The sequence below is a fragment of the Coturnix japonica genome, chromosome 3 (genome assembly GCF_054131305.1).
Source record: "Coturnix japonica strain WE chromosome 3, WE-NBRP24, whole genome shotgun sequence".
NCBI classification, from domain to species: Eukaryota; Metazoa; Chordata; class Aves; order Galliformes; family Phasianidae; genus Coturnix; species Coturnix japonica.
In genome coordinates this window covers 88502804-88526373 of record NC_140665.1, presented here as the reverse complement: position 1 = coordinate 88526373, position 23570 = coordinate 88502804, and the positions used below count along the sequence as shown (strand labels likewise).

At 37.7% G+C, this 23570-nt stretch overlaps 1 long non-coding RNA gene across 1 annotated transcript; it reads left to right on the top strand.

Annotated features, from left to right (window-relative positions):
• Window positions 1–1219: 1219 nt before the first annotated feature.
• On the top strand, window positions 1220–21724 carry LOC146761552 (uncharacterized). Its single transcript, XR_014944916.1, has 4 exons — window positions 1220–2905; window positions 3833–3989; window positions 4713–12263; window positions 18957–21724. It is a non-coding gene; the product is annotated as an uncharacterized LOC146761552 (long non-coding RNA).
• Window positions 21725–23570: the final 1846 nt, after the last annotated feature.

The following is a 23570-nucleotide window of genomic DNA, read 5'->3' as shown; positions in this document are numbered from 1 at the left end:
TTGAGAAGCTGTATTGTGGTATTCCTTAAAAGATGTCAGACTGTCAATGTTGCCACCTAAAAATTTGTTTTATTTCAGATTTGGTGCTGGAAATCTTTTCTTTGTCAGCAATTCAGTATGTGAGTCTGGTATAGAATTACGGAAATAATTTTGAAGTCATGTTTGTATTCCCCAGAATGTGAATTGTTAAAGGAGAAAGGAATTAGTTGTATTCTTATGGGGATTTTGACCATGATCTAAATGGAGTCAATAGAAATCTTGACCATTTAATGAAAATCTTGAAATATAACAATCTGGTTCGCTTTAGCTAAAAAAGATGCTAACTTCAAATTGAAAAGAAGAAATGGGAAGCAATACCCCTCAGTACTGACCTGGACTTTGCTTGTGGTGTCAGTGCTAAAATTACCCTGACCTATACTGAAGCCCAGGAAATTAATGAGCTGCTTGTCGTTTTTAAAATTAATGAAATATAAGTATTAGATGGCATGGATAGACTTGGCATTTGTTCTGGGCCAATTCTTCTTACCTCTTACCTTTTCATTTCTCAAAGATGAGTGGAAGTATCACCTGTGTTATGCTTAACACTAAAATTAGCTGAGAACAGTTGGAAAGAATCAAGCTTTCTGACCCATGTATTTTTCATCTGACAACAGGAAGTATTGACTCTGTATCTGTCTCTGTTTGGAATTTCCAAATCTTAGAGCCTGGGACCTCTTACAGTATTTGAGACAGAAATTCCTGCAGTTTAAGGTAGTCAAGGCTATGCTGTTTAAGGCTGTAATCTGACTTGGTTTGTTGCTGTGGTAGCTATGTCTGAAGCAATGGAAAGAGAGTAATGATAATTGTAAATGTCAGTATTGGATACAAGTTTATATTGCTACAGAATTGCTATTTGCTTTTACAGAATATGTTGAAAGTTTTCTATGGGGCAGATGCAAAGCAGGCATTTAACACTACAGAGGAACCTGTGGTCTGAGAGCTGTTCTGAAACTGCAGAAAGTCCTCGCTTTCCGGTATAGCAAGGAAAAGGGAGGTCCAGCCTTTATAGAAAGAAAACTGCTGAGTGCGAAGCCATGGATACTCTCCAGAATAATTTGTGCATTGCTTCTGCAAATTCCACCTGCCGCTTTGGTCAGTGAGGAACTAGTGAAGTGAAGAGAAAATGACATGAAGTGATTTGGAGGAACAAAACAAAGGGGAGGAAAAGGTAAAAGGAAGACTGACAAATACAGGATGAAAAGTGAATTGAAAAGGACAAGTTCAATGAAAGATCAGTTTGGCAAACAGAAATGGGAAGGACAGATGAAATTGGCAATAAGCGAGGAGAAAGTTATGGGAGAAAGGGTGAAGAGTTTTTGTTTGTTTGTTTTAGCTGTGTTATAAAAGCTCCTTAAAATTTTCCATATTAGTCTTTCTGCCTTAAGTGATTTAAGTGCTAGAGAACTGCTGGCTTATATTTATAAGCTATTTTAGTTCTGTCATTAGAGATAGTTCATGGAGGGTAGCTGCTGACAAGTTTGATTATAAAGAAACAGTGACCCACAATTGACTGATCCTAATTGTTTGGTTGTGTAGGGGCAGGAGTTTCATCCAGTTATTTCTCTTTTCAGGTTGCAACTGTGTCTGTGAACAGTTGTGTTTCATTACAATTCAGTTCTCAGAAGGGATAATCAGCCTGAGAAAACAGCACTCTTAAGAGGCTGGAATGGATAGAGTAGGTTAGTTGGAAGGAGGGATGCACAAAGATAGTGCAACCATGTGCAACAGCTAGTGCAACCATGTCATGGCTAATGTAAAGTTAAAGGATATTATTGAGGGCATTATCCAAATGACTCTTGAGAGCTGACAGGCATGGGTCAGCTTCCCATTAACCATGGGAAGTCTGGGGAACCTCTGGAAAGTGTTTGACCGTTCTCACAGTAAAAATTTATTTTTCATTAATCTGAACCACCTCAGTGCAATTTTGTGCCATGTTCATACATCTTGCTGTGTGGAAGATGGCAGGAAAAAGATTTCAAGCTGGCTGTCACTTGAGCCATGCTACCTATATCTGCAAAATGTATCTTGTTTATGACTTACAGGGAATGTCCTAGTGAGAACAAGTCAAGATAATTAGATGTGATTAATAATATATCTGAGGCATATCCTCTTTTCCTTACTGACCTTACTGCAGAAGAGTGTTGAGCTGCTCTAGAGAAAATACTGAGCCCTTACATTTTAGTTCTACAGCAGCCACAACTTCAGAAAGGGTTTTAGTGCTCCAGCACAGAAGATAACTTTGGGGAGAAAGAGATGAATGAGTCTTCCTGAATCCAGGAGCCAAGCTCCCCATGTGGAGATGCATGGCAAATATGTGAGTTGCTGTTGCCCTGGAGCTACAGCAACAGCTGCCAAGCAGCTGGGCTGAGCAGGGAGGACCTCTGATGTACCTTTTCGGCAAATTGTCCATTTATTTTGATTCTGCATAGAGTGCAGGATTTTGGCAAGAGAAAAAGCTTGGGAAAGCTTTTAAGCAGAGAATGGATTTAGGAGAACATAGGAAACATTGGAAAATGCAGGGATACCGCATACTAATAATTCACATAAGCAAGTCTATATGAGCTGAACCCTGGGCTGATAATAGACTTGGCAGTCAATTTCTCTGAACCTCTTCCAGTTTTTAAAAATTTGCAGACAACTGAGGCAAGAGAGAGACTTGAAAAACTACAGAAATGGTTTTGGTATTTGGATCAGTAGAGCAGAGAGTTGAGTGAGGAAAATATGTTTGAATGAAGAAAGGGAAAGCGGGACAGTATCTTCTTAAAATTAATAATGTCTCTTTATCTTTAGGAAGTTGGTTATATAACACATCAGTTGGAAACTACCAAAGAGTGTTGGGTGCGTACGTGGCTGCTGGTAGGAACTGGTAGGTAGATGGAGCCATAGATACTTTGATGCCATTGCTTTTTTGTTTGTTTTGTATCTCATTTTATCTGGGTAAAACAGGAAAAATCTGGTAGATATATTATTATAGGACAATCTGTTAGCAAACGCACAAATGAGAGCTTCATCACAATGGGATCTGTTTAATCCTTTGCAAAGCAAATATCAGAGGGCTTCAACAACTGTTCTGACCACTCTGTCAGCTGTGACTGACAGTTGCTTGGATTCAGCTTTCTAGGTGGATGCATATTTCTGATCTATGTTTTAATCATCTGTTTTCACTGTTAATACTGCTTGAATATTTTCAGTCTATTGTTGGTGTAACTTGCAGAAATCCTGTACAGTTTTCTGCAGCAGTTCAAAGATATTTCTTTTAAAACAGAGGGAAAAGCTGCTTTTATTTTTAAGCATTCATGCTGCTCTATCAGGAGGTATTCAGGTTTCTTTTCTCTTGCCCTGTACCTCAATGCTTAAACCACAATTTACATTCTACTGGTTTTGGACTGGTCATTGCTGAAAAGAGCTATGGATGAAGCCTGAGTGTGACTGACATGTTCAAATTCATCAGAAAACGGAGTCAGCAGGAAAGGATGAGTCGAGTAATTGTTAGATTGTTCCCTCCTTCACTGCTTGTGCAAAATACATAGGCTGCAGGGAGGAAGCTACCTGAGGTTATTAAGATTAATACTGCTAGAAATTCCAATCAGCTCACACAAGGCTGCTTCTCAAGGCTGTCAGATGCCTACTGCCTTTTCTGATTCAGGTGGGGCCACATCAATTTTGAATTTCCCAACAGAGATTGCTGTGATTTATGAGTTTAGGAGGCTGATAAATATGGTTAGTTGAAGTGTTTGTGAAATAATTGAATCAGAATAATTTCAGTCATCTGTGCTCAATTTATTTTACCCAGTAACCGCAGGAGGGTGCAGTTCTGCACTGGGAGCTTCATCTCAAGGATTCCTATCACAGGAAAGACATTGTGGAACCTAGAAAAGAGCAACTTAATTTTGCTGTCGGGCTTGTATGACAGTCTTATGAACTGATTTAAGACCCATCAGAACTGGAGAGTAAGTATTCTGGGCTCTTCTAGTATTGCCCATGACTGATTCTGAGGCAGTTCTGGTTTGTACATTGTGAAATAATGTCTGCTGGGAAAGCTAATGAGTTTTACTACCTAGAGTTTGCTAACCATTTCGCTATTTGTCTGGGGGGAGGGAGATTGTTTATATCTGTATGTTGCAAATTACTTCCAGGTGACAAGTTTTATTAGTATTTCACTTTTGGATTTTGTGAATTTTCCTGGAGTAGTGTTTATATATATATATATATATATATATATATATATATATATATTTATATATATAGTATAAGAATTCTGTTCCTATAGTGAAGGGAGCTTCAATGTATCCCTTGATCTTAGAGTTTTGAACATAAATATATCTCCAGCTCATAGGTCTCGTTTGCCTCTCCATGTACCCCCAGAAAATTATATTCTGGATGGTTTTTTTCTAGAAAACCCTAGGTGGTTTATATCAGCATGGCTATACCCATGCTTGTGAAACATAACTTGGCCTGCATATGACCTTATTATCTGGTCCCACATGGCTCAAGAGCCTTTGGGTAGCTCCTTTCACCTTGTGGTGAAGAACAGCCATGTGCTTGAACAGGAATAACTAAGTCTTTCTCCAAGCTCTTATTCTCAGTGTCTTTGCCTTGAAATTTAATGTTGTAGATAATTTTTTACATACTTAGTGTTTATTTTAATTTTGTCTATTCATTCCGTTTTATAGGAGGAGGATGGAGGCTTCAGAATTGAGGGAACCAGTAGGATTTGGGGATGAAGTACTGTGGCTACATGTAAAGATTTGAGAACCAAGTGTAAACTGGTGCTGTGTTTCAGAGCCCATTATGACAATCTGTATGGTAAGGAAGATCAAAACGTATGTTTTTCAGGGGCATTGAGCAGCTGTATTGAAGAAGAAGCTGGTGCACAAAGTTTGCATCGTGACACTCAGAATGACAAATTCCACTAAAATTCCGCTACTCACTTTCTGTAACTTAAGTACAGTGTTAATTCCTTGAATTAACTCATAATAGTTTATTTCATCGCTTATTTGTAGACAAAATAAGCACCATGATTTGTTACAATCCCTACTTGCTATATCATGTTACTGTAGGTTGTACAAAATCCTTTTTTGAACAGTTTAAAAAATGTCCTATGGAGTGTAGATCTCTTAGAGATGTGTTCGCTACTGTGGCAGCACCACAATCCAGGAGTACCACAAAAGTAAGTTACAGTATAAGTACTAACTTCAAAATAGATATTTTAAGACTTTATGTCCTTCTTCAATTGCTCTGCAAGTAGGAAGCTTTTTCCATGAATAACTCTTTTACAGTCTCCTTACTGAGGTCTGCTTACCATGAAATACACACTCTGCCTTAGAATGGTGATGAAGACATAGTGAAAAATCTTCTACTTAGTTGGGATATGGATATAAACCAAATTAAATTCGGTTTTGGGACTTAGCATGAAATTACAACACAAAATAACTGTTATATGCAGAAAATTTTAATAGAAGAAGTCAAGATTAATGCATTTTGTGTGGTCTTTGCTGGTGTGCAGAGAACAGAAAAAGGGAATGTGGCAGTACTGTCTCACTGGTGTTTTTGCTCTGCTGCTATGAAAATCATTTTTAATACTTGCATAATTTAGAGCATGACATTATGATTTTCAAAGCTTCAAATTGGAGTAAAGCATTTACATAATCTAATTAAATCATGTAAATGTTTTATGATAATATTCAAGTAAGTGCAAAGCTTGCTCCACAGATGCATCCCATTCTTAGGCCATTGGGGAAACCCAATTTAAGTATGCGGATAGATGTTACTAACCATGCATGCTCTGGGAGGTCAGCAGGGTGCTTACTGAATGCTCTGTTCTTAGTATAACCTCTGACGCCTGTTTCACACAGCATCATCTTTCCAAGAGCTTGAAGGTAAGCTGATACCGGAGGGAAAGGCAAAGCGGATTTAAAAGGCTACTTGCAACCTCTTATAATTTGAATGAAAGTGATGCTACTGCGATACGTAATAAATTGCTTCAATTTCATTGAACATTAAAATAATCCCATGGTGATCCCCTTAGCAACAGCTCTGCCACATATAGTATCAGATCTCACATAGTATACATAGTATTTGGATGGGAAGCTACCAGGGGAAACCCCACGAACTCTCTTGTTGACTACTGGGTTTGTTTTTGCCTCTGGCTGCACTAACTCACAAAATATTGGAAGCACTTGTCCAGCATCCATGATGAGAGATGCTGTCTTGTAGTGAGATTTTTTTAAGAATCCTCTGTGAATCCTGTCTTTTTTCTCCTAATACTGCAGTGAGTCCTAATTTTCCAAGTTTAGGCAAACTAATACTGTGCTAATGCTAGCAGCATTTTTGAAGTACAGTGCTGCATAGCTCAGATGAATTCATTTATTTTTTTTTATTAGCAAATGTAGGTTCTCTGAGACTGTGTTGCTGTCTTTTCTAAATAAAATCATTGCAGTTTACTTTTATTGTTGCCATACTAATTTATTGTAACAAATGACAGAAATTTGTGTGTATACTGCCAGGTGTTTTGTGTTTTCACAGTAATTATAATGGCTAGGAGGCACTAGGGTGTTACATGTGCCAGGCTGCTGGTGTGGGCGGTGTGCTGCTGGAAATGTGGGATGGGCTGCGCACACAGTGCTGACCTGGTTTGTGCATATACCATCACTGTGATGTTAATCTGGTAACACTCATTTTTATAAGTAATATAAGGGAAGCATGTATCTAACACACCTCACAATTTGTCTATTATAATTGTATTATTTACTGTTGCAACACATAATAATATGCAAATAGTAAATTAGCTTGGAGTCAGTGGTATGAGAAGCTCTGGATACATAAAATTCATGTTTGAAATAGCTCTCAGAAAGGTGATATATACCAGTAGTGAATTAAATATTTGTTAATTAGACATAGAAATATAATTGCTTAACAAATTTTTCATCTAATTTTTGAGAGAGTAAAGGCAGTGTAAATTTAAAATGGAAGCTGAGGTGTTCAGCACGTAGTGTTAACTGCCAAGGAGAACAATGCAGTGACCTTATTCGCAACTACACATGCATCATGTGTAGGAATGCCTGTCATAGCCATAATGATTTAACATCAGGGCAAGCCAATATTTCTTGGTTCTTCCTCCGCACTGTAGGCAGTTTCCTTTAGAAGTGGAATGGGAAGCTGTACGTGTTTCTGGTGAAAAATGGTAATGCTGGAGAGGTGCCCTTTACTACAAATCCAGCACTGCTGTTCGCTTCAGTTCGACTTATGAAAAAGGGTTTGCAAAGTCACAGCCTGGTAAATGAAGTCAGAGTTGGATGAAGCTTAAGGTTCAGCATGCTTGGATTCTGTACTTTGCATTACTCAGCTGTTGGTTACACTGTGTTTAAGTACAGTAGGTAACATTGGGAAAGGTTTTTAAGGTAGTGAGACTATTTAATTGCAGAGAAATAATACTTTTCCTTTAAAGTCAGCAATATTTTGGTCTTTGGAGATGCTTGGTTCTGTGAGCTCTGAATCAAATGTTTAACTCGAACCACTAGGACACATGCACGGCTATTCATAACTAAGGTGTTTTTGTATAAATACAGTTTAAAAGAAAAAGTATCACAAAATATCACGAGTGAATTTTAGTTAATAGTTCCATTATAAAATCTCCTTATCTTTCAATACTGAACTATGAGCCTGATATATTACCTGTGTAATTATTAAAAGATCTTGAGTGTCGGTCTTTATCAGTGATAGAGGCTTTGTAAGCTTCTGATCCACAGATGCCTTTGGTCACTGAATCATCTCTGCAGCCTACAGGTTGCTCTTTTATTACTGCATGGGTTGTCTTCACCTATGGCATCCACACTTCAACACAAAGCAAAGCACTCAAGATTTTTTTAATTGCTGAAAATTTTTGCAGTTCAGTTTTCTTCTTAAATTTCTGCTTCCAAAGTACTTTATAATGTTTTTAAAGTGTTTGATCTGAAAAGTTGAGGAGAATGTCAAATAAATTGAAGAACAGCTAAAACAAACTTTAATTCTCTCTACACACATATAGAAAACTGGTTCTCAATTTTAACAATATCCCCAGATGCATATTAGCTACCTCTGCAACTAGAAGATTCAGCTCATAAAACTGAATTACTTTAAGAGAAATAAATACTGAGGAATAAAATGAATAGCAAGAAGTCTTTGCCTGTTTCACAATACAAAACCTATAGGTTAGCAAGTTTAAAACAAACAAAAAATACTTTTTCTTATGGCACATAATTTTTTGTGGTAGAACTCTTCACTTGGTGGAATGAAAAGCAAAGGAATAATGGAATTAAAAAGATCATGGAATCAAAGAATATTCTGAGACCCATAGGGATCATTGAGTCCAGCTCCTGGCCTCACAAAGGGCCACCCAAAAATCAGACCATATATCTGAGAGTATTTTTGCCTCAGGATGTCCTTAGTTTGGATTGCTGGGAACTCAGCAAGTGAGTGAACAATCACACACCACTAAACTGGTTGTGGTCTTGCACACTATTAAGGTGTTTCTACTGATGTAACTTGGACTTGAAGTACAGGTTAGATACACTTTTAATATGATGTATTATGGCAGTTCTGTGTCTTCCCTAGGATTGCAGCCTGACCTCCACAAATAGCCATCTCCTTACTTACAGCTATGCCCTTCAAATATTTTAAGTAGTTTCTGAGCAACTTAATAAATGTGTGCGTGGTTCATCAGACTACATTGCTATATATCTGTGGGGCATGTATGAGAACTATTGTCATTGTACAAGGAAAACTCAGTGAAGGTGAGCTTGATACAGAGCTCACTGATGATGTTGAAACATCAACTGTAGGTTTGTGTTAATCTTTAGAGTCATCATTTTGATTAGCAGTTTAAATGGAAAAGAATGCCTAACCAAATATGATAAGAGAGGAATGACTTCTCCGTGTTTCATAACAAAAATCCTAATATTGTCTTATCAAACTTTATAAAATGATTGTTAAACATTCTATGTACTGAAAGATGATCTTTCTAAGTATTCGATTTCTTTGACTTGAGGAGCTGGACATGGAGAATGAATCTGTTCTTTGTTTTTTACATAAAACTGTTAGTATTAAAGACTGGCGTAAGTTCATTCAGTACTTCTGAAGTTTTTCTTAAAGCTTTAAATATAATCCTAGCATGTTCCCTACGGCTTTGTAGCATGTTCACTGCTTTTGCTGCTTTTAGACAGATTTCACAAATGCCATAGTTAGTGTCACTGAGTGCATACTGAATGTGAACAAAACAGGGGAGCATGGTCTGATCTTCAGCATACCCTGAGTCTAACATGATTCTTCTCTTGTCCTTGATCAAGGTGATTGATGTGTTATTGTGGTTGGCTGAAGCTTAAAATGACACCTTGTTGTTTTTGTTTTCCTTCTGACTTGGGAATGCCCTGGGGCCTGTTAATCTTTGTGTTCTGCATATAGAATTTGTTTTGTCCTCCAGAACTACAGTGTACGTACACATAATATGATTAATTTTATTTGTGTAGTATCCAACTGTAACAAAGAAAAATAAAGATCCCTACTGTAATAACAAGGTAGCTGAAGACATTTAATCAGGTAAATCAGATGATACATGTGGATGTGCCTGAAAATTTACCCTGTGTTTGAGGATTCTGTCCAGAAACTCAGTTGCTAGGTCATTCTTTTTAGCTTTACTGAAGCATTGCATCTTTTGTACTTAATAATGGTATGGTAATTCAAGGAGGTACCTGTTCATGTAGTTCTATGTTAGATAAATTTATAACTGGAAGAAAATAATTAAATTGTTGATGTCCTGATGTTGCTTTTAAGTGCCTGAGTCAGTCTGGCAACCAAAATCACATTGAAGATCCCACCCAGAGCACACAGTTCTAGTTAATAGTTGGAGATCAGTGCAGGAAAAAGCAGAAGTGGAAGCAAGCACTGAAGCTGTCTTGTGTGTTCCATAGCTTGTTGTAGGTCTTGGTGATGACTTCCATACTCTGGTCATAGTTCCATTAGGTTTTCTTTCACCTTCAGAGAATTAAAGATCAGGTGAAATGAACAGAAGAGAATTATGAGAATAAAACCTCTGCACTGTAATTTGGAATTTAATAGTCTTTCATGATCTATTCTTACAGTGTATGGTCAGTTACTGCTCCGCTGTGATGACATGTGATCTTAAGTGTTTGGAAGGGAGTTTAATTAAAAAAAAAAAAAAAAAAAAAAAAGACTTCAGTGCATCTGGCAATGGAAAAAAAAATATTAATTTTGTTCAGTTTTTAATCAGACAGCCCGAGACAACCACTGAGCACTACTTGGCAATTAGAATACTAATGAACTGCACACTGGGTTAGCCTGTTTTTAAAGGACAGCAAACGGTGCACTGAGAGGTGAGGGATTCAATTTAGTTCCACAAGTCTTTATGTGTTTTCCTTAATTCTTACCAAGAAAGAAGGTAATGTTTGTCTTGTTGTCTTTCCTCAAAAATCCCACCCCAGAACTAATTATTTTTCAAATGCAAAAATCTCTGTGTGTGGTAAGTGACTTTCTTGAAAGCATTCTTCAAAAATCCATAAACAACATACAACATTAATCTTCACTGCTAAGAACACCTTCAGTGTCTTAAACATTTGCTGTTTGTTTGTTTGTTTTCATTTTTCTACTAGAATATTTGCAACACTTTAACATTCTGCAGCAGTTTGAAGCCTTCAGCTTTTGTGCTTTCTAGAAATTATTGTATTCATTGCTGTAGAGCATGCAGTTTCACAAAAGGTAGGCAAGTTGAAAGAAGAAATAAATTGCCCATGTCTGAAGTGTTTGTTTCTTATAACCTTTATAAGTAGCTACCTATGGCAAGGCTGAATGTAGTAGAAAAGGCTTAATGAATTCAAATGAGTTCTGAAACATAAATTAAGTAGTCTAACCATCCGTAGTAGCCATGTCATACTAGCCTCACTGAGAAATGGATATTTTATTGCCCCCTCTATGTCACATTGTCAAAATGAATGTTATAATTATACCTGATCTAAGATGAAGGATTTGCACAGGTTTGTATTGGATGCCCTCTTCCAGTCTTAAAAGTTAGTGAAGGCTGTAGTAGGATGTACTTAGATGCAGACATTTTTTTGCTGTTAGAGCCTGTGACTACTGAAATCTGTGGCTCCTGCCAGAGTTGTGTAGCCCAGGGCCATGACAACCAGGCATCTTGCTTTTCCCCTTGGTAGGAAAAACTGAGTTGAGACATGGCCATTGTCACTAAGAGGACAAAGGCAGGATGGTACAAGAGCTGGGATTATTGCCTGCACCCCTCTCTTGTTCCCACATCCAGAGTAACAAGCTCAACTCTTTAGGGCTTTCCATCCTCTTTTTAATTAGCTTCTTATTTTTCCCTTCTGTCTGCACAGCAGCAGAAGTTAGTAACCAGCACCTTAGACTTGGGGGACAAAATGCAGGTCTTTCCCTGCTGCTGAGCTTGACAGATTTAATCTGACCGTATGCTTATTTTCTTGTGTATGCAATATCAGCTTGGTCTCAGTGTTTCCCAGTCAGAATGCTTATACTTCTTGGTCAACTATACCACCCTAGCTCAACCTTCTCTAGCCCTGAGGATGTTGCTGTGAGATGCAGAGCCAAACCTACAGCTGGAAGCACCATTTCCCTACTTGACTGTAAAGATCGTTGGGTTAAGCATGGAAATATAAAATAAGCTGACATGTCTCACCTTGCAAAAGTTAGACTGTTCATTTTGGAAAAAAAGACATGCCTGTAATTTGAGTGATGTCAGTAAGCTTTGGTTCTAAAGCCTAGCAAACAAGCTGAAACAGTCTTTTAGAATTTAGGTTTAGTTGTCCATATATTAGAAATTAAACTTCAGATCAGTTAAATTGTCATCACCAGTAAATGAGACCACTGTTCTAAACAGTATTTAACATGCAATTGCGGACAAGATATCTTAGGAATATTTTAGACTCCATCAAGATGAATGTTTTCTCTACTGTTATTACATTTTAAGTGCGAGATCTTCTATGTTTAATGTCATACTGAAGTATGGAATAATCTGTAAAGATGGTAACCGTCAGTACTTAATATCTGCATCATATTTCGTTCAGCTTCTCTCGTCAGTGTTGTCAAATAATCCTAGGTGTTATACCGATGCCTTTATTGCAGCACAGTCCATTTGTGAAAGGGGATGACAAGAAGTGGAGAAGAAACTGAGAAGAATCTGTAGAACAGCTACTGCTTCAGAGGTATGGGAGTTTGTTAGGTTATGAATGAAAAATCACTGAAATACGAACTTAACTATTCTGTTTAGTATCTTGGTTTTGTTCCTGCAAAAGCCATTATGTATGTAAAAGCCAGTACATGATAAAGATGAATCCAGTGCCTGGAACGTGGGAAAGGAATAGAGGTGGTGTCACATAGGTGGTGCTGTCTCACAGAAAAGAAAGATGTTTGGTCCTGTATGGGGTGGTGCAGGTCATCTGTGTGTTTGAGTGATATTAAGGTGTGAAGTGGGAGCTGCTACTACTTAGAAATGTGCAGAGTAGATAGGTCTTATCTCCGTGGCTTCTGCAGTGTTAAAAGTGCTGCTCCTTCCTGAGGCTGAAATAATAACACTGGTAATAAGTAGGTTGGGGCATCCTGTGCTGAGATGCAGAACTCCCTGCCTGTTAGGCACCGCTCACATTTTAGTTTTGGTTGCTTGCATGTTTACTGCATGCCTTTGCAGTAAATAGATGGATGCCAAATTTATAAGTGTAGGAATTCAGAGTGATCTAAGCAGTCACTCTGACTTCAGTTATTTTTTAATGAAGATATAATAGTATATTGAGGTACAACCCCTGACAAAGTGAGTCAGAGGAAACGTTTCTTGAGACTTTTCTCCTTTTTCTTTCTCCAGCCTCTACTCCCTTGGCCACCAGAGGTTATACTGAAAGCAATTGTATGTTTGATGCTGCTTTATAGTGTATTTCTATGGTGCCATCTTTGTAAAGTTTGTCAACCTTTGGATGGCCCCAAAAGTAATGCCTCCTGTTTATTTCCATGAAAGTTACGCCTCCTGTTTGTTTCCATGGTAGGTATAGCAGATACAAAGAGCACAATAATTATGTTTGGTAGAGCAGTTTCTCAGCTACAAAACGCTTTCAGTATAGTCACCATAATTAGATGTGCATTTCTGCCAGCAGTGAACAGGAGTTTGAATGTCATGCATTGAAATCTGCACAACATTCTAGGACGTGGCTTGTCTCTAACATTGCTGCCACCACTACTGAAATGCACCACCCATCACTTCACTTTGCTCACATTCACTTCTTGGTCTCCATGAAAGCAAGTAAGCATTAATAGATGCAGTTCTTCCCATATGAAGGAGTTCAGGGTCACGCCTTAGCTTCATACACACTTCCTGTGTCAGTGCCCTTTTGCTGCCACCTGTCGCATGGCAGCAAAATGTGGTGGAATATTGGCAGGAAGGTTCAACCTCTACTGCCATACCACCAATATCTGCCTCTGTCATTATGGAGCAGCGTAACAAAATAGGAGGCATTACTTTCAGAGCAGCCATTGTAGGCGAAAGCTGCTTGTTGTGTTTCAGCCAGTGGTCTTGTAGTTAACAGGGTATTTCTTAAATCACCATATAGTCTATCTTTATACTGAAACGAATTAAACCCACCAGTTTAGTTGGGAAAGGAGGGTACCGATTAGTATAATCAATTCTTTGTTAATGTATCCAGATTAATATTTGTTATATACTACAGTTTTTAATAGGAAGGTGTATACCTGCTGTGATCACCAGAAAACATTAAATAGATAAGTTTTTATTTCTTAAACTCCTGATCAGGAGAGATGAATTAAAATAGTATTTTGTGGTAATGGTCAGTAGGATTAATCATAGGTCAAATTCAGTTGCCTGACTCTATCTGTAAGACAATCGTCTGAATGCTGATGCTTTACAGAAATCTGTAGGATTCTCAAGAAGCAACATGAAGAGTGTACTTTGAAGGTGGGTGGCAGCATTAGATATCTCAAATTATGTTTTCCACTTAGTGTAACTAAAATGTTATATCAGCCTCTGGAAATGCTTTTGGCAATCAGTCAGAAAAAAGAAAATTTAGTAGATTCCTCTTCACAGAACGGGAGGAAAGTTTGAGTTCTTATGTTCAGAATTAACTTGTATTTAAGTTACTACTTATCTTCATGTAAGTGATACTTCTCTTAGAGATTTGTAAGATAGTGTTTAAAGTAGATTTATCCCTTTCTAAAGGATTATCTATTATTGGTGATTTCTTGTTTATGCAAGTACATAAAAATTTGCTTCTGAGAAAATGCTTCTTGGAATACAGTTCCTTCAAATAGGTAAAATGTTGCAAGATGTAAGTGGTAGAAAAAATAAAGGTATTATTGTCTTTTGTCAGAATTGAATTGGCTTCTTTGCCTAGGGAATTAAATTGTGGTGTTTATAATGACACACTGAGGTAAAACAAATCAGTGTGTCAAAGTAAAGATTTCTCAAAGTCTCAAGCAGATCTTTACTGGAATATGACTGATTTTGTCCAAAAGAAAATGAACAAAATGGGAAAGGTGGACGTCTTTGTAGTTATGTCTCTCTAATTCTCACTTTGAGGCATCAGTGAGATTAATCTTTTTTCTAAGCTAAAAAATGAGCACTACTGAGCAGCACAGTGTACTCATAAGTTCATTCAAATATGTGAAACTTACAGGGGGGGGGGGAAGTTTATCAAAGTTCTATAAAATCATATAAATATAAATGTAGTATCAGATCTAATCACATTTCTAAATGTGAGATTTTAGACTGTCGTATGAAGACTGAATCGGCATTCTTCTGATACAGTGTTGGTTTAAACTACTTGGCTTGTTTCACCAATATATGTTAACATGCAGATTAGGAGTGACTGTTTCAGGAGGATGATGAATGTGTAGATAAATAACATCTGGAAAATGCACTTAGATCCCCATGTCATGAGCACATAAAAATAGCAGGCTGAACATTCTGGGCCTGATTAACAAACTGAAAACACTCTTCAGCTTCTTTTGAGAAAAGTGTCACGATGTTTTTGGAAAATAAGACAGGTTAATTCTTCATTATTCAGAAATATGAGCCAAATCTGTTCAGCAAGGAGAGTAAAACTGCAAGTTTCAGGTAAGTCAAGCACATTTTCATGCAGTCAAATCTTGCATCCACAGATATGTGCATACAAATGTAGCTGCTTCTTAGAATCACAGAATTGTTTGAATTGCATGGGACCTTTAAAGATTGTTTGTTCCAACTCCCTTGCAATGAAAAGAAACATTTACAGATAGAGCCTGGTCCAGCCGGACTGTGAATGTCTCTGGAGATAGAGTGGGCACCTACCACAACTCCTTTCCTAAGAGTGTGATAAGCAAGACATATTTCTGGAAAGTAGATGTTAGCAGCAGGGTTTAGAATAGAGCAAATGAGGATACTGTGAGAAAGTTACAACACAGGAAGGGATCAGACAAGATAGCAAGGCCTCAAACCATACCAGTGCCAGGAGGAGGCTGCATTATTCATGCACTAGAAAGGCTGTAATGGCTCCTGGATTGGAACAAGACTGAAGAGGGAATACCTACTCTGTATTGACATGGTAGGAAGAAAGGAGCTGTATTTCTAGAGCTTTTTACTTCTTTTTTTTACCAACGTAAGACTTTGCTGCTTAAAAGTCAGATTGTTTTACTTAATGTTAAGAAATTACAGGCACCTTGATGTTCTGAAGTGTTTGTTTTCAAGGCAAGCTGTGGGCAGTTTTGCTTCAGAAATGTGCCTGGCCTCATCTCTTGCTCAGCAGTGGTTGTGGAATTCTTTTGTTTCTTGTGGTCGTGTTTTGTGTTTCTTTTTGCTTTCTGCTTGAGCCATCTTTTTTGCTGTTCTTTAGTGATCTGACCTAGTTGGTAAGCTTCTTTCCTGTGTTTGAGGTAATCCATTATTTAGCAAGGATAGTCTGCTGAAAGATTTCTGTCCTTCTGCAGTGAGACAGGTAGAGTTTGTCCTTAGTCTTGCTTCTCTGCTATGCTATCTTGTTTTTGTTGTTTGTACATTGGGAACAGCAGCACTGCTAGATCCTTCCATATGGTTCAATCCTGACTTCTTCCAGGGGTTTCTTGCTCTTGATCTCATGACTTCTGGTTGTAACATTGTCTGCCCTTCAGATGATACTAGAAACCATCTTCCTCCCTTTGTGATTGCCAGGCTGTTCTTTACTGCTGACTACTGGTCTACTTAGTTCACCAGTTTATTTGTTATAGTGGCCTTTGTGTCCTTTGTAATCCTCATGATCACAGATGTATCTCTGATCTTATCCTTTAGCTCTCCTTCTGGCTTCCTAAAAGACTATTCCAACAGGCATTATTGAATTAGACATTTTCTCTGGGAGACAAATGTAGCTGTCTCTTCTTTCAAGTACAGTTCAACGCTATGGCCAAGGTATTAAGATTCCAAACTGGACATGACTCACAACTGCAAGTAGACATAGAACAGATGGTTATGGTTGTACTGGATGTCTTCATTGATTTTCTGTGTATTATAACCCTTACTGACTGTTCTTCTACTTGGGATTTTCATCTATTTGTTGCTCGAATGAACATGGATATGGAAAGTAGTAATGTCAGCATTGCAAGCTCTTGAATTTCCTTTGTTCTCCCTCTCTGAGTATTCTGACTGTGTATTTTATACTGAGTCCTACCTGTTTGTATGCTCAAGAAGAGAGAAAGTGGGTTAGTAGATAAGACCATCTGTATTGGTGAAGGATGTAGAAGAGAGGACTCCTAAGTAAAATCTATAATTAAATTTTGAATCTCTACATATAATCTTGAAAGAGAGCTGCTAAGCACAGAACATATTCAGTCCTAGAATTTGATAATCTAATTTGGAACTTTAGCTCAATTAGCTATTTCAAGAGACTCAAATAACACACAGAAGTCCTTTACTGTGCAAACTTTTTGTGTTGAAAGCAATTTGGTGCAAAGCGCTGTGTGATGCAGTGCATGACTGTTTGGTACATTACCAAGGATTTGAACAGGCAACTAAGATAGAATATCTACTGCTGTGGTGTTTTGGAGGAATATATTTATAGTGTATTATAGGAGTGAAGCTCATTACAGGAAGACATTGAAGCAGAAATCAGAAGGGTGTTGCACTGTGGAAAAATGGGAACATTCACATTGGATACATTCCTTGTGTCAGGGCACAGCAGTTGACTGAATTTAAGACAAAGTGTCTGTACTTCTATAGGTTTCTTCTGTTCTCAAAATATCCGATACCAACTGATCTTCAAGACAGAATGCTTAGATGAACCTTGGTTGGCATTTGGATTGCAGTCTGTGTAATTAGATATGTTTGGTATTTCCACAAATGCATCGAGGAATTGAAAATTACATGTTTTGTCTCAGCCTAAAATTTTGCACAAATTTTGATTTTTCTGGCTTCTTTTCTTTTTTTTTTTTTTTTTTTCTATTTTTTTTTTCCTCCCATTTATAAGAGATAGCTGTTCATATAAAAATCTGAAGAAAGAAATTAGCAGGAGCGAGCATGAGTCCAAAGAGCTGAACGTTTTCATATTAAACTTTTCCATGGCTATGAAAATGATGGATTTCACAGATTATTTTCTTTAGTGTAGGAATTGTGCTAATTGTAGCTTGCCATCAGTGTTAAACTAGGATTTTGAATGGAGCCTGTAGCAGGAGTTTGTACTAAGTTACAGTTCTGTGCAGCTGCTGCAAACTCCCACTCAGGCCTTGAAAATGCATGAATGTGGAGCTTCCGCTCTGTCGATCTGCTTTGAAAAAATATGAGAGCAGATTTTTGCTCTGTTGTGTGCCAGTATAAATCTAGAATTACTTCGGTGGTGATTGTGGAACGGTTTTCATCAGTGCAAGTGAAACAGTGTTTTTGTTCATCAAAACAGATGTGGATTCATGGGGGAGGGGATGACTAAGAAGGTTAAGCTGTCCAATTAGCATCAGGCTGCCTGGCATGCTCCCTTTAGATTGGGGCTGTATCTATTCCTGAGTGACAGTAACCAGTGTGGCAAAACCGAAGTTAAGCAAAGGTTATAGCTGTACCAAAATAAGCAGCTCTTTCAATTATCAATAGAAGGTGCAGACATTCGTGCAATGCCCAGACTGCTTTTGTCATTTTTCAAAAGCATCGAAGTAAATTAAGAAACAAGTCATAAGCAAAACATACCAAACATCCCTGCTCAGGTTCCACTGAGAAAAACTTAAGTAAGAACAAAGAATAATGGTCTTAGGAGATTTTAAGCATGCATTTGGGGTTGTTTCTGCTTGTATCACTGGTGAATTGCAGCCTGAAAATTATTTTCAGGACATACAAGGAAGATGTACATATGAAAAATTTGACCTTGTATTGTACTCATTTTAAATGCTTCAGGAATTGCACTCACCACAGCCATGCTTCCTACTTCTAACCCTGTGCAACAAAGAAGCTAGGTGTGGCCCTAGACTGGGTTTTATGTTTCACTGCTTCAGAGCTGTCTGTGCAGACAGGTCAGATAAAGAAGCAAATTGCAGTGAGGAGCTGCTACTTCCTTCCTGGTTAATAAGTGGAATTTTTGCCATTACATTTAGACTGTTTAAAACCAGATTTCTAGATTGTGCTAGCAATTTTTAATTGTACATCAGATTGCTGGGGACAGCTGGAAAATGTCATCACATCTATCTCAGGTTGTTGATTGTCTAGTGAAAGTACTTGTCTCTCTCCTGTGATTCTGTAGGAAACTTATGCAACTATCTACTGGAAATTAGAAATTTTTATGTAAAATGAATGAAAAAGTATTACAATGAGAAGCTGTTGGGAATCAAACAATTGCTGATGCCTATTAATGTACAGGAATGCAGTGATTCAGATATTTCTGTACGGTTTTTTTTGTATCTTTATTCAACAGGATGTGTGACTCCAGATGTAAAATCAGCTCTTCAATAAGTTTTTAGATTTTACTGTAAGTAGAATAGCTCCTGTTTGGAGACCTCCAGACTTGGTACGTGTTTTGAAATGCTTTCCAGAAGGGAGGTCAGAGATCATCCACCCCGATCTCCTGCCCAGAGCAGAAGAGACTTCACAGATATATGAGACTTCACAGACCCAGGTGAGTACCAGGTGTCGTCAGATTGACCCAGAAAAGTTTCTGTGTGCTATATTGTAGTCAGCAATCCAAGTGCACTCATAACCCACTGTTGCCTCTGCTGAAATGCACCACCTACCAGCTCAGTGTCCTCACATCCACTCTTTGGTCTCCATAAACGTTTGGCAAGCGTCAATGGATGTCAGTGGGTGCAATTTCATTATTCATTGGAAGAATTCAGTAGCACATCTTTGCTTCTCTGGCAGTTCAATGTCAAACATGATTTTGTCAGCAAGCATTTCTGCTGTCATCTGTCAAACAAGCAACAGAATGTAGTGGAATATCATGGGTAGATTCAGCTTCTACCGCCACACCACCAACATCCTCCTCTGGCATTGTGGGCAAATGCAATGAAAAAGAAGGCATTTGCAGAACGGCCTTCATAGACCTCAATCATTTCTTTGTCAAAATAAAAATATTGTTCATCTTTATGCAGTCTTAAGGTTTGCAGGTAGTGCCATCAATGTTGGCATTGTTTTTTGATTTAGCTTGTAATTTCAGCAGTTTGATTCATTTCATGGAGACTTTGGAACCAAATAAAGCTCAAATGACAACCCCAATGTTTAGGATTTTTTTTGTAGGAGGATTCAACCTGTTTTTCAGAACTGCTTCTTCATAGGCATTCTTATGGACTTGTCTGAGGGCCCTGCTCTACATTTCACAGGATCAAATGTACAAAGTTGTCTACTCTGATTATTTTTTCCTTGATTTCAAGGTACCCTATTCTGCCTGTGCTGCTGCACATTATAAATTCCTTTCATATAACTAGTGTTCCCACTGAGGTGCAGATACTTTGGATTCAGGTATAACTGTAGAGATGAAGCTTTCCTATGAATTTTTATTTCTATTAAAACTTACGGTGTTAATATTTTTAGTAAGACTTTTCATCTTATGTTGGAGAAAGTATGCTTTTCTGAGTAGATGAGACGTGCTATCTCTCTGTGGGAATCCTTCTCATGTCCTAGCCAAAAAAATGGTAGTTTTAAATCTTCAATTTGGACTTTGTTATGTTAGGCAGGACCTCGCAGTGCAAAAAGCCAGATGTTTTAAAGCATTAAATATACACTCTGTTGCATACACCTAGCCAAATTAATTATTTAGTAAAATGTTTGCTGTGGAGCAGCAGTTAATAGAAGAGTGACAGATGTCATATGCAGAAGTGTCCGTTTGACTGTGTTGCTTTATGGTCTGTTGTGACAGCTAAATGAAGCAGCTCAACAGCTGTCAGCGTGTTAATGTTTTAGATTAAAAAACACACTTAGAAGAACTTTTCTCTGATTTTTAAGAGGCAATGACTTTGAAGGTACCCTCGCCTCTTTGCAGATTGTTAAAAGTGTTTCCTAAATGCAAACGCAATGGGGAATAACGCTGAGCTCTTTGAGAGACAAGCACATTTTACTTTCTTCAGAGCTATGCAACTCTGAACCTCAGTTGACCTTAAAAATTCCCCATCAGTTTAAATAGGAGGAATACAGCAGATTTAAAGAACAGTGATAGTCAGCTAGATATTCTTTGTTTTATACTCTTTAATAAGCATAGGCCTAAATAAGAAAAAGAGAAGCTTTCAGCTTGGGAAAACTGAGGAAAGAAATCAATCCAAAAAGCTTGAAACATGCAGGCAAACCCAACATGACTTCTGTCTGTGTCAGTTGAATTCAATCCAGAGGGTTGAATGCATTTACATTTTAGATATTTCTAGTTTACTTTTTGTTTTGTTTGTCAGTGATTGATTTACAATGTAGTTAGTTGAACCTCCAAAAAATTCTGTTTTCCCTGAGGATTTTCTTGATTACCTTTGCAGACTCTGCTATTTTAGAATCATTGTGCCTGAATGCGGAGAGATTCAGCTATACGTACCTTATATTTTTCAAGTAGGTGTGATATTTTTCTATTTTTCAGGATCTAAGGGAACATCTTCAGTTGTTGCACAAAATGCAGCTGGTGGGATTCTCTTTGGCATGATGCTTTGTTGTCAAATTGAATAGGGGCATATCTTTTCAGCATCAAGGCTGCTGGAAAAGCCATGAGAGCAATTATTATCACAGTTTAGTCTTCCCCACCTGGTGTTCCAGCTGCTTTCTTCATTGAGTGTCTGCATCTGACTGTGGCTGACTGGCTCATGTCAGAAAATGAGAAATGTGGAGGATGCCCAAAGCATAGACTGCTCACCAAGGCTTACAGGAGTGATTTAGTGAGAGGATTCATCACTGTCAGAACATTTTGAGAGTTGGAAAGAAGCGTTTGTGATGGCATCTGAGAAATCACAAGGGTGCTTGATAATGGAAAAATGCCTGCATTTCTCTTTATCCATTTCTCTCCTAAATTGCAGCACTGCTCAATTAGAAGGCAGTTTCTATACATTTTTCTGTGGTCTTCTAGCATGCCCCAGTCTACTATCCTCTATCTCAGATCAGAGGTGCCTCTTCCAATTCTCACACATCTGTCCTTGATTTGGCTGTTCTTAAATAATAATTAAAAAAAGCACTTTTAATAGTAGGGGAGAAGTAAAAGAGAAACAGAGCAAAGAAAAAGTTGGGTGTTTGGACTGTAGGTAAGTCAGGTATGTAGTGTAGCAGCAGCAGCAGGGCAAGAGGTTCAGCACCAGATATTCTCAGTTCTCTGGTGGGATGCACCATTCAGAGCAATGCAGGACATCCCTGTTAGCCCCAGTGATTTACAAGGCATTGAAATGTCAACTGAGTTTGATGGAAGTATTAATGGAAAATTCATCAACAAGACGCTTACTGATCCAATTCAAAATGTTCTTTCTCAGTTGTATTAAGAGTATAGTTAGGTTAACATAGGGCACTGCAAGTCAGCAGTTAGATAACTGGGTTGTTTTTAACTTTTTGTATCAAGTTTGAACAGTAAGAGCCATAAGCAAAATAGGTAAAACATCTGGAAGAAATTTAAATATCAGATCATTCTTATAAAGTCAGAATTGTGTCAAGACTTCTGAACTGATGCCATGATGGGATGACAAATATATGGCTTTAGGTACTTTTGGCCTTGGAAGGAGGTTCTGTTCACAGTAACTTTTAGCTGGCTTCAATTTCATGCTCTGCCTTGACTTCCAATTTAAACAAGATCCTGACGTGGATATTTTAATTTATGTTTTTCAAACCTCCAAGAATTTGTTGCTTTCAGCTGCTTTCTTTAAAGGCAATAAGCAGATTTCTCATGGAAAATATTGTCTCTTACTTTTCAGCTGTATGACAAATAAATGAGCTTTAATTATTGCTTTTGTAGGAACTGAGTCTCTTTCAGGCCTTGGTTTCTTAATTTTGAAAAATAAAATAAATATGAACTCTGTCAATAGAAGGCAAAGGAAGATTAGAAAGTAAGGCTGTACTTTTGCAGCTTTGCAACAATAGAATAAAAAGTGGAATAATGAACTGTAAATGTGTCTAATTACATAAATAATGCATTTTTGTAATTGTCTGGTAGGGGTATGCTAATGAATCAATTGTTTTTAATTATAGCATGCTTGATTGTTTCAGAAACATAATTGGTTGTAATCAAGAATCAATTAAATGTTTGTAGTAATTGTATTTATCAAATTAAATATATTTTATAGTCTAGAAAGGTATGCTGAAAAGGAAGTTTTAACGGACTATACTAGTGGTAAGTGTTCATACCATTGGGCTGACAGGGTTGGTCGTTAGTATAAGATGAAGAAGAAACGTTTGTTTTCTTCTCGTTTCTGTTTCCACTCTCATCTGATCTGCGAGGATAAGCAGGATTTAGACTTGTTCGGTATGCATAACTCTTAGCTTGCTTTATAAAATAAGGTCTGACAGCTGCCAAGTCCCTCTGTGTGAGACTCTTTGAAAGTTGTGAAACGTGTAATCAGAATAATACACCTTGCAGCAGGATGGTGGTCAAGGAAGAATTCGTAAGCGTTTCGTTTTTGCTGCCTTCCTCAGCAAACAGCACTAGATGTATTTTATATCCTAAATGATTTTTACAGTAGTGTGCCATGTGGAGCTGTTTGCTTTTACTCCAAACTTGTTACTGTTCTTGTTGTAAATAAACTTTAAGAATAAAGGAACTTTGTGTATGAGATGTACGCAAAGCATAAGGTTAGAGGGCCCTGTATGTCGAAAACATTCAAATGTTGGCAAACTTAAGCCATAAGAAAATGAACAACTGTCTCACTCCAGTATTTCCACAGGTATTTAAGCATTTTTCACATTCTTAATAGAGATGAATAAATATAATGAGAATTGTATTTATAGAAAGAAAATTGACTCTGCCTTTGATGACTCTGTAGGCTATAGAAATGTGAAGGACAGGCAGCTAAATTAAGCTAATGTGATTGCAAGTGAATAGTGAACTGACCAGGTAAGTGATTAGAACTTTCTTTGATATCATATG